This window comes from Perognathus longimembris, chromosome 3, assembly GCF_023159225.1.
Source record: "Perognathus longimembris pacificus isolate PPM17 chromosome 3, ASM2315922v1, whole genome shotgun sequence".
Taxonomy (NCBI): Eukaryota; Metazoa; Chordata; class Mammalia; order Rodentia; family Heteromyidae; genus Perognathus; species Perognathus longimembris.
In genome coordinates this window covers 69,854,941-69,873,008 of record NC_063163.1, presented here as the reverse complement: position 1 = coordinate 69,873,008, position 18,068 = coordinate 69,854,941, and positions in this window count along the sequence as shown.

The following is an 18,068-nucleotide window of genomic DNA, read 5'->3' as shown; positions in this document are numbered from 1 at the left end:
GGGGAATCGAACCCAGGGCTTCATGTATACGAGTCAAGCACTCTTGCCACTAGGCTATGTTCTCATCCCCTGTTGAGTTCTTTATTCAGGAAGAGAAACAGGGAACTGGGTAGCAGCACCAGAAACTGACAGATGGATGGGGTTGAGCCTCGGGACACACCATGACAAGTGACATTTTCCCAGGAATTTCAGAGACAAGTTGGTGTAGTCTGCCTGTGTCCGAAAAATCAATCTCCTCGTCTCCAGAATTTGCTGCCTAGCTTTGTGGATTTCTTCAGTTATGCAATTTCTGCTGACTTGGAAGTTGAGGCTCAATAATGATTGCTCAGATTTACTTTATGCTTACAGTGGTTATGCTGTTTTGTTTTTTATCAGTTGGTTGTGGGGTTTGAACTCAGGGCCTGGGCACTGTCTCCTGAGCCTCTTTGTGCTCAAAACTAGTGTTCTACCACTTGAGCCATAGCTCCATTTCTGTTTTGGTTTTTTTGAATGGTTAATTGGAGAAAAGACTCTTGCAGGGATTTTGTCTGCCTAGGCTGGCTTCGAATCAAGGATCCTCAGATCTCAGCCTCCTGACTTGTTGGAATTACAAGCAGGATGCACTCGTGCCTGGCTGACCTTGCATTTTTAATCTCTCAAATTCCCAAAGTGTGCCTTCTCAATTGGCTAAGCCCAGAAGCAGCATGGATGCAAGAAACTGGTTGTGATTTGGACATAGAGTAGCGGGGGGATCCAGGCCCAGGGGGGTGGGAAGGGTGGGAGCAGTGGGAAGTTGTAGATTGTACTGAAGAAGGAAGTGGAAGGCACATTCATTTGGAGTTAATTGTTTTTATTAGAGCGGCATGACTAGGGTTGGAACTCCATGCCTCTCACCAGCTAAGCAGGCTCTCTTAATGATGGACCACATCTCCACAAAGGTGTCTCCATTTGGGAACTATGGTCAGCAGAAAGAGAGAGAGAGGCCACCTATGTGTATGAGTGGTGGTCTAGGAAAGAGGTTGCTCCATCCAGGGCTCAGGCAATCATCCCGAGCCTGCCCCTGCCCACTCAGTGCCTGCCCAGACCTTGGCTAGGGGATGCAACCCTTGCTCAGTCATCCCTGGGCTCAGCTGATGGGAGCCATTTAAGGACTGTGCTCCAGGCCTAGTGCACTGAGCATGTCCACCCAGCTGTCATGGTGGCAGCATTTGCTCCCTAGGGACAAGAAAGGCAGGAAAGGCAGGGTGGGGCTCAGTCTTCGATAGCCCTTTCTCATCAAATTTGCTTGCATTTCAGAGAGAAAATAACTTAGTGTCCCCACTACTGCCCATTCCAATACTGCAAATTACAAAGCTAGGGGAAAAGGGTATTTCATTCACCATCTGATCCTCAAATTTGAGAATGGCCTTTTCAACTTGCATTTTCTTGCTCTATGTTCTTTGTATTTTGTTTTACTATTGATATGATCATTATTGTTTTTATGGATGTTCAGTATGGAAAATGAACTCAGGACCTTTGCAAGGGCTTGCTAAATGGGCACTCTACCATGCGAGCCAAGCATCCCGCCTGGATTTTACCAGATATTTTAGAGATGGAGTCTCATGGGCTTTTCAGCCCAGGCTGGCCTTAAACTGTGATTTTTCAGATCTCAAATTCCTGAGTAGATAGGATTATAGGTGTGAGCCATTGGTCATATCTATATATAGTATATGGAATCTAATATCATAGCAAATATTATATAGTATATGGCATATATTATCATATAACATATATTATATAGAATATATAACATACACATACTATAAAATATAAAGTATGTTATACTATAAGAGCATACTATAATAGAATACATTTTCCATATACTACACTAGATGGTATAATTATATATACTATGACTGTATAAACTATAAGTACTATATATAACAGTATAGACTACTATACTATAGTACATATTTTAAACTTGTTTTTTGTTAGTCGCGGAGTTTGAACTCTGGGCCTGTGTGCTGTCCCTGAGCTCTTCAGCTCAAGGTTAGCACTCTACCACTTGAGTCACAGCACCACTTCCTATAGTACACATTTTATAGATTATATGGTATATATCATATATTCTAGATACTACAAAAAGTATGCACAATATAAAATATATTACATATAACAATACATGCAGCTAAAAAGAATAAAATACTTAGGGATTAACCTAACCAAAGATGTGAATGACCTATTGAATGAGAACTATAAATATCTAAAAGCAGAAATCAAAGAGGATACCAGGAGATAGAAAGACCTCCCATGCTCATGGGAAGGCAGAATCAATATAGTGAAAATGGCCATATTGTCCAAAATGTTATACAAATTCAATGCAATCCCCATCAAAGTCCCAGCTACATTCTTCACCGAAATAGAGAAAACAACCCATAAATTCGTATGGAACAACAAAAGACCTAGAATAGCCAAAGCAATTCTAGGCAAAAGAAGTAGCACAGGAGGAATCACAACACCAGACTTCAAGCTCTATTGTAAAGCCATCATAACAAAAACAGCCTGATACTGGCATAAAAACAGACCTGAAGATCAATGGAATAGGATAGAAGACCTGGAAATAAATCCACATACTTACAGTCAGATGATATTTGACAAAGGAGCTAAAGACATACAATGGAAAAAAAAACATAGCCTCTTCAACTACTGGTGCTGGGAAAACTGGGCAGCCACATGTAGAAAACTCAAAGTGGACCCTAGCCTATCACAATGCACCAAGATCAACTCACAATGGATTAAAGACATCAACATCAGACCTGAAACCCTGAAACTACTGAAGGACAGAGTAGGAGAGATACTGGAACTTACAGGCATAGGCAGGAACTTCCTGAACAGAGTCCCAGGGGCACAACAGATAGGGGAGAGACTCAACAAATGGACTACTACAAAATAAAAAGTTTCTGCACAGCTAAAGACATAGCCACTAAACTAGAAAGACAGCCAACCATATGGGAAAGGATCTTCACCAGCACAGCAACAAAGGCCTAATACCCGTCATCTACAGAGAACTCAAGAAACTAACCCCCTCCAAACCCAGTAAACCAATTATTAAATGGGCAAAGGAACTAAAGAGAGACTTCACAGGAGAAGAAATAAAAATGGCAAAGAAACATATGAGGAAATGTTCAACATCCCTGGCAGTAAAGGAAATGCAAATAAAAATGAGATACCACCTCAGTCCAGTTAAGAGTAGCCTATACTCTGATCTCAGGCAACAACAAATGCTGGAGGGGATGCAGAGAAAGAGGAACCCTTCTCCACTGTTTGTGGGAGTGTAAACTAGTACAACCACTCTGGAGAACAGTATGGAAGTTCCTCAAAAAACTCAGCATAGACATACCCTATGACCCAGCCATACCACTCCTAGGCATCTATCCTGAACAACAGTATCCAGGATACCACAAAGACACCTGCACATCATGTTTATTGCTGCACAATTCACAATAGCCAAAATATGAAAACAACCCAGATGCCCCACTACAGATGAATGGATCCCAAAAATGTGGTACCTGTACACAATGGAATACTACATAGTGATTAGAAATGATAAAAATAATGTTGAGCAAGACAAGCCTAGAACACAGAGAACAAAGGCGCATGGTCTCCCTGATATGTGGTTGTTGGGGGCAAGGGGAGAACAGTAGAGATCATGTCTGTAAAATAACAAACTTCAAATGGTATTTCCATATGTTTTGGTCAGCGACTTTTCAGTATGTCTCTAAAACCAAACAATTACTAAAAAACATTAAAAAAGGTGTAGGATAGACCTATCAGAGAATCACAATAGCTCAACAGCTACGTACATATGATTATATAAGATGAGGCTAAGCAAAATGAACTCCAAGAGATGGAAACAGGAGGACTTTACTGTTGTCATTATGCTTAATGTACTAGGTGAATTTCCTTTGGCATACCCCTTGTGGTCACTGTATATGATTTTGGTATACTGGATACTGTATATATGCTTACCTGAACTAGGGAAGGGAAAGAAAAATGAGGGAAGGTGCAATAATTAAGAAATGTACTCACTACCTTATTATGTTACCTCTGTACATCACCTTGTCAATAAAATTTAATTAAAAAATAAAAAACAATACATGTTATACATAATATACATTATATAATGTAATATACAGTGCTGTACATAACTATAATTTTATTATAATATATTAGTATATAGTATATACACTATAAAATAAACATTGTATATGTGCTATATATAGTTGTAGTATATATAACCATACCATTATTATAACCTGAGAACAAGAAAAATCACTCTCACTGCCAAGGACCCGCAGGAGGGGGCGTGGCATTAGGGAAGTACCACAGGAGGGAGCGTGGCATTAGGCTGCATCAGGAGTGCAAGAGGGGCAGCCTAGGAAGTCCCGCCCCATGCCGGCTTCACTGCCACGGTGACACTTCTTCGTGGGCCCTGTTGCTGGACTGGGGCGGGGCATCAGAGGACCAGGGTGTGTGTGTGTGAGTGTGTGTGTGTGTGTGTGTATGGAGAAAGAGAAGAGGAGAGGTAGGAGAGAGGAAAGCAGGCAAGTGCTTGCCAGAGGAAGTGAGGAGGTGGCTCTGTGGCTCAAGTGGTAGAGTCCTCGCCTTGAGCAAAGAGAAGACAGGAGAGTTCTCAGGCCCTGAGTTCAAGCCCCAGGACTGGCCAAAAAAAAAAAAAAGAAGAAAAGGTCAAATTTCTGAAAGGAAAAGCTCCATAAATCAAACAAAAACAAAGTGAAAAGCATCACCAAGAGGTTAGATTAAGAAGAAGGAAGTCTATCAGGGTTTGCTAGGTGCTGGTGGCCTCCTAGCTATTCAGGAAGGTGAGATTTGTGGCTCAAATGGCAGGGGGATAGCCTTGAGAAAAAGAATTTCAGGGACAGCACCCAGGCTCTGAACTCAAGCCCCCAGGACTAGCACACACACAAAACCAACCCATATTATATAAATAGTAAAAGGGCTGAGTGCTGGTCACTCACACCTGTAATCCTTGCTACTCAGGAGGCTGAGACCTTAGGTTTGTGATTCACTGCCAGCCCTTACAGGAAAGTTCATGAGACTCTTACCTCCAATTTATCACCAAAAATCCAGAAATAGAGCTGTAGCTCAAGTGGTAGAGTGCCAGCCTGATTGAAAAAGGTAAGGGACAGCACCAGGGACCTGAGTTGAAGCTCCAATACTAGCACATGCACACACACAGGGGAAACATCCCATCATGATTTCATGCACATATTTTTATTCATAAGTTGAGATCTAGTACACATGCACTACAATGCACACTTTCATATACATAATTTCATCTACCAATGGAGTGCTACAATGGACCTGTCAGATCAAAATACAGAGCATTTTCTGCTGTCAAGGACTTTATATTCCCCCTTCAAATTAGTATATACTTACCCCTTTGGGTTGTTTGTGGGTGGTTTTTTTTGGGGGGGGGGGTTGTTGCTTTTTTTTTGTCTGTCGTGGGGCTTGGAGCTTAGAGTCTGAGGGCTGTCCCTGAGCTTTTTCACTCAAGCCTAGCACTCTACCACCTTGAGTCATAGCACCACTTTTAGTTTTCTAGTGGTTCACTGGAGATAAGAGTCTCACAGACTTTTCTGCCCAGGCTGACTTTGAACCATAATCCTCATATCTCAGCTTCCTGAGTAGCAAGGATTACAGGTATGAGTTACCAGCACCCAGCCCCTTTAGTATTTATATAAAATGGAATCTTTTTTTGTGCTAGTCCTAGGGGCTTGAACTCAGAGCCTGGGTGCAGTCCTTAAAATTCTTTTGCTCAAAGCTAGCCCTCTACCATTTGAGCCACAACTCACTTCTGAGTTTGTTCATTTTGTTTTGTTATGTTTAGTAGTTTATTGGAGATAAAAGTTTTACTGACTTTATGCCCAGGCTGGCTTTGAACCATGATTTTCAGATCTCAGCCTTCTGAGAAGCTAGGATTACAAGTGTGAGTTACTGGTACCCAGCATAAAATGGAATCTCTTAGTTGAATGTCTGCTATAAAATAATCTTTCTAAAGAAAGGCTCTTAGCTGGCTGAGTAGCTCATGCCTGTGATCCTATTTATTTAGCAGGCTGAGATTTGGAGGATAGATGCTCAAGGTCAGTTCAGACAGAATAGTTCACTAGTCTCCACCTCTAAAATAATCAGTGAAAAACAGGGTTGGAGGCATGGCTCAAGTAGTATGGATGTGGCTCAAGTGGTAGGGACATGCCTAAAGTGGCAGAACACCAGCCTAATAAGCTTAAAGCCCTGAGTTCAAGCCCTAGTATTGCCAGAGTTAACTAGGTAGATTCTCTTTTGTGGCTTGTTTTACTCTTTTGAATATTTATACATATAGTGGTATAGATCACAATACTTTTATAATCACTGTGTATTTCTACTCAGTGAATATACTACTTGTTCTTATTTGCATATTGGTAAACATAGTAGGATTTGTGTGTGTGTGTGTGCGCACGCGCGTGTGCGCCAATCCTTGGGCTTGAACTCAAAGCCTGGGTGATGTCCTTGAGCTCTTTTGCTCAAGGCTAGCACTCTGTTTCCTGTGACTTTTTGGTAGTTAATTGGAGATAAAATATCTTATGGGGCTGGGTGCCAGTGGTTCATACCTGTAATCCTAGCTACTCAGGAGGCTGAGATCTAAGGATCATGGTTCAAATCCAGCCCAGGCAAGAAATTCTGTGAAACTCTTATCTCCAGTTAACAACCAGAAAACGGAAAGTGGTGTTGTGGCTCAAGTAGAGTGCTAGCCTTGAGTGAAAGAGCTCAGTGACAGCGCTCAGGCCCTGAGTTCCAGCCCTACAACCAGAAAAAAAAAGTCTGGGGCTGAGAATGTGGCCTAGTGGTAGAGTGCTTGCCTACATTCGTCAAACCTTGGGTTTGATTTGTACATACCACATAAGCAGAATGATCCAGAAGGCACTGTGACTCAGTGGTAGGCCACTAATCTTGAGCACATAGAGGCTCAGGAACAGAGCCCAGGGCCTGAGTTCAAGCCCCAGGACTGGCAAAAAAAAAAAAAAGTCTTATGAACTTTCCTGCCCTTCCTGGCTTCTTTGAACTGTAAGCCTCAGATCTCAGCCTTCTGAACATCTACAGCTACAGACGTGAGCCACCAACTCCTGGCTTCCATCAGATTTTCTTCCCAGTATTTTTGACATAGGATCTCTCTTATGCCAAGGCTGGCTTGGACTACCACTGTTATGCCCAAGTTGTGAGACGACCGCCAAGAAGACCACCGAGAGCCAGACGTTCTGAAATGCAAAAGCAAGGCTTTATTCAGGCGTGCTGCAGCTCAGGCCTCGTCCTACACTCTGATGCAGCGGAGGTTAGGAGAGACTTGGGCATAACACTCTGCAGTCTTAGAAAATCTGCATTTCCTCTGTTCTCTCTGTTTGGTGGCCCATAGGTGTGCTTACCACTTAGCATGCACTCAGAGCCCAACGGGGCTTTGCTTTTGCTTTATAACTACTCCTACTGGAGCCCCACTGTGGAAAGACTGGTCGGCTTTATGGTACAGTGAAGTAGGTACACACCTCTCCCAGACAAAGAGTTGTTGGAGTTTAGTTTTGGGCCTGAACCACAGGATTGTGCTTCATGTCCATAAATCAAGGGGGGAATGTAGAGTTGAAGTAAACCCCATTTTTGAGGCAGTAGCCATTTTGTTGACTGTTTAAACTATGAGTAACCCAGGCCACCAATTATCCCGGCTAGCAGAACAAGCATATTAGAGCCCAGCCAACCAGGAAACTCCCTGCTTAACTCTAACTGCCCCGGAATGTCTCTAGCCCTGAGCCAGTCAGATTTGTACCCGTATCCTAATCTTGCTTGAACACCTGGTTGCTGTAAATTTGTGGTTTCTTGCCTTTATAAGCCCTGTGAAATTTCAGCTCGGGGCCTTCCTCCTAACCTCCGCTGCATCAGAGTGTAGGATGAGGCCCAAACTGCAGCCTTGCTTTTGCATTTCGGAACGTCTGGCCCTCGGTGGTCTTCTTGGTGGTCATCTCGCGACTTGGGCATAACGCCATCCTCCTATTTGGATTTCTTTGCATAGCTGGGATGACAGGCATGTGCCACTGCATTGGTTAGATGATGTTTTGGCTGGCCTCAAACTATAATTCTCCTGATCTCCACTTCCCATGTGAATAAGATTATGGACCTGAGGGGCTGGGAATATGGCCTAGTGGCAAGAGTGCTTGCCTCATATACATGAGGCCCTGGGTTCGATTCCTCAGCACCACATATACAGAAAATGGCCAGAAGTGGCACTGTGGCTCAAGTGGCAGAGTGCTAGCCTTGAGCAAAAAAGAAGCCAGGGACAGTGCTCAGGCCCTGAGTTCATGGCCTAGGACTGGCAAAAGATTATGGACCTGAGCTGATGCATCTAGCTAAAGGAAATTGTTAATGAGTACCCCCAAAATATTTTCTTATCACTCAGGAATCTGAAGAAACGCTGAAGGGGTGTGTTTTTATTATGTTACAGGAATGGGAAATGAAAGGAAATGTAGCAGAGAAGCTGGGATGCCACAGCCAACAGCGTGGGAATGGCTGGAAAGCAAAAAGCCCTTCAGTATGACACCATGCCAGCAGACACAGTGAAGCATTGTCTTCCTGCACTCCTGTGATCCAGGAATGAGCTCAATATTTAGAAGGCAGCTTCATAAAGCAATCCAGACAGGAAGGGACTAACAGATAACGGCAACCTCCACCAGAAATCCCAACGATTGGTGCAACATGACTTCCCTTAAAGAGAGATCTCGAAGGCCCAACTCAGAGTTCACCATAACATCCACAATGGGAAATGAGAGCTGGGGCGGTGAGATGGGGGTGGGGAGAGGTTGTAGCTCTAATACCAAGGTCATTGTTGAACTGTTAGCTTAAGCAGGCACTGGTGGCTCATGCCTGTAATCCTAGCTACTCAGGAGGCTGAGATCCTAGTATCGCAGTTTAAAGCCAGCCCAGGCATGAAAGTCTGTGACTCTTATCTGTAATGAACCACTAGAACACCAGAAATGGTGCTGGGGCTCAAGTGGTAGAGTGCTAGCCTTGAGCAAAAGAGCTCAGGGACTGGACCCAGGCCCTGAGTTCCAGCCCCATAACTAACAACAACAACAACAACGACAACAAAGCCAAAGTACCAATGGGATGATTTACATGTTAGGCATTCAAGCCTACAAGTGACAAAAGAAAATAACAAAGACAACTTCCTGGCCCTGCCAGCTGCTGCTTTACAGGCACTGAGGAAAAGGAGGTGGATGGAAGTTGAGCAGGTGGAAAGAAATGAGGCAGACATGGTTGCAGAGGAAATGGCATCTACCCATGGCAATACAACCCTCTGATTTCAGCAAGGAAGACAGATTATGCCAAAAGATTGCACCCAGCCCTCAAAAAGATTATTAAAAGGACAAAGAAAAAAAGGGGGGCAGAACCACAACTTGTAAGCCAAGTGGAACTGGGTCATCAGAGGAAGGACCACAGTGGCTTCATCCTAGATGAGGGGGTACAGTGGGGATGGGGGTCCCCTTGTCCACCCAGACATCCATGTTCCTGCCGCTCACCTACTCCAGACCGCAGCTAAATCAGTTCTTGATAGATCTTCTCCTGTTTCTGGTCACTGGGGTCCTTGGGGACTGTGTACCCTAAAAAAAAACAGAAACTATAATCACTGAACACCCAGGGTGGGCATGCCACCCCATCTACCAAGGACATAATTTTAAAGATGGAAGATGTGTGTTCAATCCCATTTGAAGATGACGCAGTTCAAACTCCCTCATCCTCCTTCCCCTACAGCAGATAAGCTTCTAGAAGACCTGAAACTTTCAGCCCCAGTTTCCTCCCCTACCGCCCCGCTTCCCCCCTTCCTGAATCTGGTTGCTGCACCAGAGCAAAAATACCCAACCATTGGGCTGACCTCGCCTCTGGAAAGAAATTCCACCAGGACCCCAACAAAGAGCAAGGAAGAGCAGCTGCAATAGCAGGGGCTCGAGGCCATGGTCCAGATGCTCTATGGGAGAGAAAGAGGGGGGTTCAGTAGATGGAGTCCCCACATCACCTGAGGTGCCAGGGGGAATATAATAAACTTCTGAAGAAGGCACTGAAGAACCCCATCTCCACCTCCCTCCTCCCTGCAGGACCAGAGGAAGTAGAGGAAAGCAAGTTTCTGCCTATGGACACAGGGGAGATGGCCAGACACCAACCTTGTCTTCAGCACACAGGTTCTAGTTCCTAGCCACTCGCTCTGACACCCCCAACCCCATCCCTAGCCTCTGCATTGCTGTAACCTCCCTTCTCTAGCCCCATGTCTCTGGGAGGCTCCTTCCTGTCCTTCTCAGCATCTACCCACATTGTACCTATAGAACGATGGAATCCAGGCTGTGGCCCCAGCCACAGAGCCTCAGAGCCCAGAGCCTCTAAATGAATACCTGTGGGCCATCACTGCTTCCTCGGAATGGCAGAGCATCCCCAGAACACCTGTAGTCCCAGTCCAGCCTCACTCCCTTGAGTAAGCTATAGTCATCATTGTCCACCACTCCCCACGTACCCCCAGTTCCTGGCCTTGCTAGTGACTCTCCCTGTCTTCCTCCACACACCCTATGGTCACTCACAAAGAAAAATAATAGGGGAGGAGGCAGCGCACCAGAAGAGGTTAGGGGGCAGGGCTGGGAAAGTGACACTGCACGTCATTGCCAGATAGCTCAAGATTTCAGGCAGCTTTGGTATGTCTTTAGTAGAACTAGGGTTTTCCTGGCCGGGGGGAGGGGGGTGTCTTGGGGCTTGAACTCAGGGCCTGGGCACTGTCCTTGAACTTTTATTTGCTCAAGGTTGGCCCTCTACCACTTGAGCCACAGCTTCCCTTTGGGCTTTTTGGTAGTTCACTGGGAAGTAAGAGTTTCACAGACCTCACCAGGATGGCTTTGAACTGCAGTCCTCAGATCTCAGCCTCCTGAATAGCTAGGATGGCAGGTGTGAACCATCAGCACCAGCACTTCTGGGGTTTTCTTTAGTGGTACTAGGGTTTGAACTCAGGACTTCTTGTTTGCTCAGCAGATAGATGCCTTATCCCTTGAGCCATCCCCTTTTTACATTCTAGTTTTGTTTTAGTAAGGGAGGACCTAGGTGCAGGGGAAACAATCTTGCTTGCGTACTGCTATGGAAGTCCCATCTATCTATGCATCATTATTGCCAGGAGGTTCAAGAAAGATCTCAGATCTTGATTACTGATGTACTCATAGCATGAAGCTTTCAAATGCAATCCCAGGATAGGTCTTCAATGTGTCCATCATTACTCCATGAATTAGCTGCAATGTGCTTTTTGCTAGGTTTAGCATGAAACCATATTTCAGCAGAGTTGGGAAGGTGGCCAAAATACTCCATTTCATGTCTCTCAAGTATTTTTTTTAAAGCAGACCCAGATATGTAACTAATCACCTATTTTAATAAATAAAGAAATAAATGGTACAAGGGAGAGCCCATAGCATCATGTTCAAAGATTCTCTGACCTGAACATGACAAAGTACCCCTGGAGCCCTAACATTCAGGAAGGTTTCAAATTCAAGGACAGCCTGGACTAGAGAACCTTGATCACACCTGTCATCCTAGCTATGCAAGAGGCTAAGATTTGAGGGTCAAGGTTCAAAGCCAGCACAGGCAGGAAAGTCTATGAGACTTTCATCTCCAATTACCCATCCAAAAGCTGGAAGTGGAGTTGTGGCTCAAGTGGTAGGGCACTAGCCTTGAGCATAAAATCTCAGAGACAGAGTATAGGCCTTATGTTGAAGCTCCTGGACTAAAAAAGAGAGAAAGAAATTGAAACAGATTCTCTTAGATGCAAGTGTCCAAAATGTCCTATAATATTTCTTGCCAAAATAAACTCCTTTTGCTAATTATTCTCCTGTGCTCAATATCTGTCATTTTTTGAATATTATTCCTTCTCACATTTATGTTTTTTCGATACTTAACACTCCATAATAGAAGGAAAAAAATGACAAGGTCTTGAGTTGTGTCCAGGGCTGTCCTCAACTACTTTATGCAGAATTGGGATAACAGGCAGATACCACTACACCCAGCTTACTGGTTGAGATACGATCTTTACCCAGCCTTGAACCATGAGCCTCCCAATCTCCACCTCTTAAATTGCTGAGATTAAAGGCTTGAGCCACTGTACCTGGCCCTGAAACAAGTAACTTGTCATATACATACGTCTTTTTCATGTGGCCCCTACCTACCAAGGGCAGACTAGCTCCATCCTCTAAAGAGCACCCATACACTACCCAAAGCCCCATCCATCTCCAGTTTCTGAAATCTTTACTTGTGATTTCTTTCATGTAGAGGAATTTTTTTTAACCTTTAAGCCTGCTATAATCTAGAACTGTTCTTTTTTTTCCCCCGATTTATTTTCTTTGTTTTTAATTAACATTTTGAAGCATATGTTTGTTCTACATGAGAGGGTTTCATTGCAACATTTCCATACATACATAAAATGCATGCCCTCCAACTCAACCCCTCCAGCATCTTCCACATCCCCTCTTCCTCCCCTTCTTAAGACAATCTGCACAGGTCTCATCATTCTATCTTCATCCAGGTAGATCACTTTCCCCAGAGTCCCCCACCCCATCCCCATACCCATCCCCCCAGCATAGCCTGCCTTTCTTTCATTCTTTAGTGTTCATTTAGTTTCATTCTACAAAGGGCACAGTGTATTTCACATGTTCACATATGTGTGTGTGTGTGTGTGTGCGCGCGCGCACGCCAGTCCTGGGGCTTCAACTCAGGGCCTGGATACTGTCCTTGAGCTTTTTTTCCTTAAATCTAGTGCTCTACCACTTGAGCCAACAGCTCTACTTCCAGCTTTGTGATGGTTCATTGGAGATAAGAGTCTCACAGACTTTCCTGCCTGGGTTGGCTTCAGATCTCAGCCTCCTGAATAGCTGGGATTACAGGAGTGACCATCAGTGCCTGGCTACACGTGTTTATCTTTTATGGGTAATGATTGCAATGTGTAGTTAGGCTCTCATGATCTTGTTGTAGAAGAGCTCTAAAACTGAAGCTGCCTGAACCTGATCTTACCCTGGCCTGGGATGAAACTTGCTTCCTCTACCTCACTGTGTCACATGGAGAAAAGGGACTGTCACCATCTTCCCTCAGATCTCTGGACTGAAGGGTGTGACTCAGTGGTACAGCATCTCCCTGGCAAGCTTGAGACCCTGAATTCAAGTCTCAGCATCATGAGAAAGAAGAAAGAAAGAGAGAGGGAGTGGAAAGGGATGGAGGGAGGGAAAGACAGAAGGAAGGAAGGAGGAATGGAGGAAAGAAGGAAGGGGGAAGGAGGAAGGGAAAGAAGGGAGGGGGAGAAGAGAGGGAGGAAAGGAGAGAGAGGGAAGGAGTCTGGGAGGGGAAAAAGGAGGGTGGGAGGACAGAAAAAAAGAAAAGTAAGGAGGTAAGGAGGGAAAGAGGGAAGAGAAAGAGAGGGAGAGAGGGAGGAAAGAAGGAAAAGAGAGAAGAGAAGAAGAAAGGGAAGCAAGAGGGAAAGAGGGGAGGGAGGGAATAAGGGAGAAAGAAAGAACAAAAGAAAGGAAGAAAGAAAGAAAGAAAGAGAAAGGGAGAGAGGTGAGGGAGAGAAGAAAGGAGAGGAGGGAGAGAAGATGGAAGGGAGGAAGAGAGCAGGAGAGAGAGGGAGGAAGGAAAAAAGGAAGGGAGGGAGAGAGGGAAGTCTATGGCCAAAGTAGATGTCTCTGGAAGGTGGGCAGAGAGGAAGGAGCAGGGTGTTTTTTACACCAATAGAGACAAGCATTCATTGGGCACAGGAAGGAAATTCCTGGTACTTCCTGGTTGCAGGGAAAATCTGCAGGCAAAGGGTGCAAGGTTGGTGAATGGGGGCTTCACAGATGTAAAGGAAGGATGCAGGGATGGAATAAAGCCATCATGTCAGTGATGTCTCCCATCTCGGTAAGGCTTAGATGCACAAGTTAAAAGTCAAGGAGATGGAAGGAAGAGAAGCAGGGCGCAATCCTTGTGCTCCTAAACATGAGGAATCCCAGAACTATTGGAATTAGAAGCAGGAAGTGCATGGATGTGGGTGTATTTCTGCCGTATGTCTTGGATATTTTGGGCTACAGAGAAACCAGATGTCACTTGTTGGAGCAGGGCCACGAGGACTTCTTGCAGGTCCAGAATTTTTCCATGTCACAGGTGATGTCACTCCCACCATTGGCACTGAGTTTCGCACAGTTTTTCTGCTTGTCATTGTTGGGCCTATCTTTCGTCCAGTGCTTCACCAGGCTGCAAAGTTCATGACAATATCAGTCTCTTCCCCTCCCCTTGCCCCACCTCCATCTGGGAGATCTTCATTTGGTTTTAATTTATTATATTATTTTTATTTGTTTGTTTGTTTTGCCTTCCATAGGGTTTGAACTCTGGGCCTGAGCACTGTCCCTGAGCTCTTTTGCTCCAGGCTAGCATTCTACCACTTGGGCCACAGCACTACTTCTGCCTTTCTCTGTGATTAATTGGATTTAAGAGTCTCACAGAATTTCCTTTTATCTCCTATAAGACACTCAAAAACTGGAAGTAGAGCCCAGGCTCTGGGTTCAAACCTCAGGAGCAACAACAACAAAAATGCCTTCCTCCACTCCATAAGTACCATGGGCCACTATGGCGGGGGGGAGGAAAGGGGTGCATGAAGCTGGGGAGGAACCCCAATAACATATCAAGTCAGACTCTCAGCACTAGACCCCACTCAGGAGCAAATTCTCTTGGCCTACAATACCTTTGTGACAGAGGCATGACATCCAGCCAGAGGCAGTCGCCTTCCTGTCTTTGGTCTGAGAGGGTGATCCAGGAGTTTTTATGCTTAGAAGTCTTCTCCAAGAAGCCCTAAGATGAAGAAGGGGAGTAGAGAGGGAGCCCTGCACCCCCTTTGCAACCTTCTATATTACCAGGCCCATGAGCCCCCACCTGGGCTCAGGAAGCCTCTGTCCCTCTCACATGTGTATGCAGTGTGCAATTCTGTTCTGGCTAAAACACACACACACACACACACACACACACACACACTTGGAAATCAGACACATTTATCTGTCCTATGAGTTCTGAGCATCTTATAGGAATTGACTCCTAGCTGGGTGTAAGTGCTGGAGCCAACTCATTCTAGCTCACAATGGATGACTTTCCTCAGTTTCCCTTTTTCAGCTATACACTGAATGATACCCTCCCCCTCCATCAGTGTCTGGACCTCAGACATGGCAGCAGTATTTACACCAAGGAAACTGGCAGCCGGTTCACTCAGAATGTTTTTCCCCCCACTAATACAATTTGGGATCCAGTAACCAGCACATCAGTGGGTTCCCCTTACATCCCTGTCCAGAACACCTTGTTGCAAGGTTCATGAAACCTGCCTTCTCCCCTCCCCTTTCTTCTCCCTGCTTCTCAAATGAAAAAGGCAACCACTCATTCAGAAATGCTCTCTAAGCCAGGTGCCAGTGGCTCACGCCTGTAACCCTAGCTACTGAGGAGTCTGAAGATTGAAGTGCAAAGCCAGCCCAGGCAGAAAAGTCTGTGAGACTCTTATCTCCAACAAACCACTGAGAAAAGGCTGGAAGTAGAGCTGTGACTCAAGTGGTAGAGTGTTAGCCTTAAGCACAAAGAGTGGAGGGAGGAGGAGGAGGAGGAGGAGGAGGAGGAGGAGGAGGAGGAGGAAGGGGGGAGGGAGAGGAAGAGGAAGAAGAAGAAGAAGAAGAAGAAGAAGAAGAAGAAGAAGAAGAAGAAGAAGAAGAAGAAGAAGAAGAAGAAGAAGAAGAAGAAGAAGAAGAAGAAGAAGAGAAGAAGAAGAAGAAGAAGAAGAAGAAGAAGAAGAAAAGAAGAAGAAGAAGAAGAAGAAGAAGAAGAAGAAGAAGAAGAAGAAGAAGAAGAAGAAGAAGAAGAAGAAGAAGACGACAAAGAAGCCTTCTAATCCAAATACAACCAAGCCCCACCTGACACACCTTCTCCTCATCATTTTTGATGATTACTAGCTGGGCCCCCAGTTCCTGGTAGACAATGACCAAATCATTCCAGTTCCATTTGGACTTGGAGAAGAAATAACAGCTTTGCTGGAAGAGCATCCAGTCCCAGGGGCAGGGGCTGCACTGGCTGTCTATTGGGGAGAGAAAGGTCAGGTCTAGATACACACACACACACACACACACACACACACACACACACACACACACACACACACATGATTGTCAACATGTTCTCCCTTACACAGCATCCTGGGGCTGCCATTCTTCCAGAAAAGCAGAGGGCTTAGCTGAGAACACAAGCAAGAACACTGGCTTAGGTTCCTGCTCTGTGTGCGGTTCCTGGGGAACACCAGGTCTTATCCTGTGGTCTGTAGTCTATGTTCCCAGATCCCAAATGAGAACACTGGAACTCTGAGATGGCTGGGGAATCGGGTAAAGTAATTCCATGAAGACTTTCTCCAACACGTAAGGATCCAGTGTCTAGTCACTCGCTCACTGGATCCTTCAGCAGAGCCTCTTTTTCCCCTGGGAGCTGGGGTCCTGCAACTCTGTGGCCAAGAAAATCAAATGAAAATGACTAAATACCTGCTGTGTGCCGGGTTCTGCAGGGTGCCCTTTGCGAAACCATTTCTGACACCCATGGGTTGTTGGGGGTTTTTTTTGGGGGGGGGGATTTCTAGCCTCATTAAAAGAGGAGAAATAAATGGAGTCCTGGTGGCTCAGACCTATAATCCTAGCTACTCAGGAAGCTGAGATCTGAGATCTGAGGATTGCAATTTAAAGCCACCCTGGGCAGGAAAGTCTGTGAGACTCTCATCTCTAAGAACCACCAAAAAGCTGGAAGTGGAGATGTGGCTCAAGTGGTAGAGCCCCAGCCTTGAGTGAAAAGCCTAAGAGATAATGCTCATGCCCTGAGTTCAAGTCCCAGGACTGCCACTAATAATAATAATAAAGCATCTGGTTTCCTGAGAAGGCTGAGTGTTCACTCCTCTCTCCTGCAGCAGAGGTGGGAGTGCTGGGCTCGGGTCGCCTCCCCTGGCACGGGGGGTCAGGTTCTACTCTATTCTAATCGCTCCCTTTCTCACCCTCTCCCCTGGTCACCCGACCCACAGGTAAGGCCAGAGTGGAGTGGGGGGCTCAGGAAAGACCTCAGGTACATGCGGCCATACGAGATCGCTTATCCTCCCTCCTTACCCTCGAAGGAAGCCAGGCGCACACGGAGCTCAGAGACGCTTCCAGAGCAAATCTGATTTAATAAGGGAGGGGCTAACAGTTGATATAGTACGGGTGATGAGAAAAGGGGTGATTGACCAAGAGCTGGCGATAGGCTGGCGAGCTTGTCATAAGACCCCCTCATGGGCTAACGTCACCTGGATAGCACCACCCCAGGGGCAAAGCCCGCGAGAATGGGGAGCACATGGGCCGGTGAGAAAGTTGGGGGGCTGGTCGCAAAGCCAGTTCTTCTGGTTCCAGACCCAGAGAATTGTGGCCTGCTTCCGCATTCCCCCAGGGCTGGGGGAAGGGCGGCATTCCGGGAGCGAGCGCTCTCCTCTGCCCTTCCCCCTCAAGGCCAAAGCTGAACCCCAACAGGGAGAGACACTGTGAAGCCCCTAGAAGCTACTAAGAAGGCTTCACTCCCACCCTCCCTCCTGAATTTGGCTGCTCCAGCCAATGGAACAGACCCAAGAACCCCAAATCCTTGGGCCTGTCCTAACCTGGGACAAGAATGTCTGTCAGAAGTCCAGCCAAGAGTGTGATAGAGAACAGATGGAGCACCAAGAGAAAGTGACTCTGGCCAGGACACTCTGTGCGAGAGAAAATGGGGGAGTGGGGGAGGTGAGGAGTTCCAGAACAGTCTCCCAGCCTCACCCTGGCCCAGAGACAGCCTGCCACTTTTATCATTCCCCAAGCACAGGATTCTCAATCACATCTGGTCCCTTTCCAGTGCTCAGTTAGTCAGGTTTTCAACCTCTAGGTCTAAGCTTTCTCCCCAGCTTAGGGACCCAGGAGTTCAAGACCTAGCCTTGTGTGGTCTCAGCCTTCAATTCT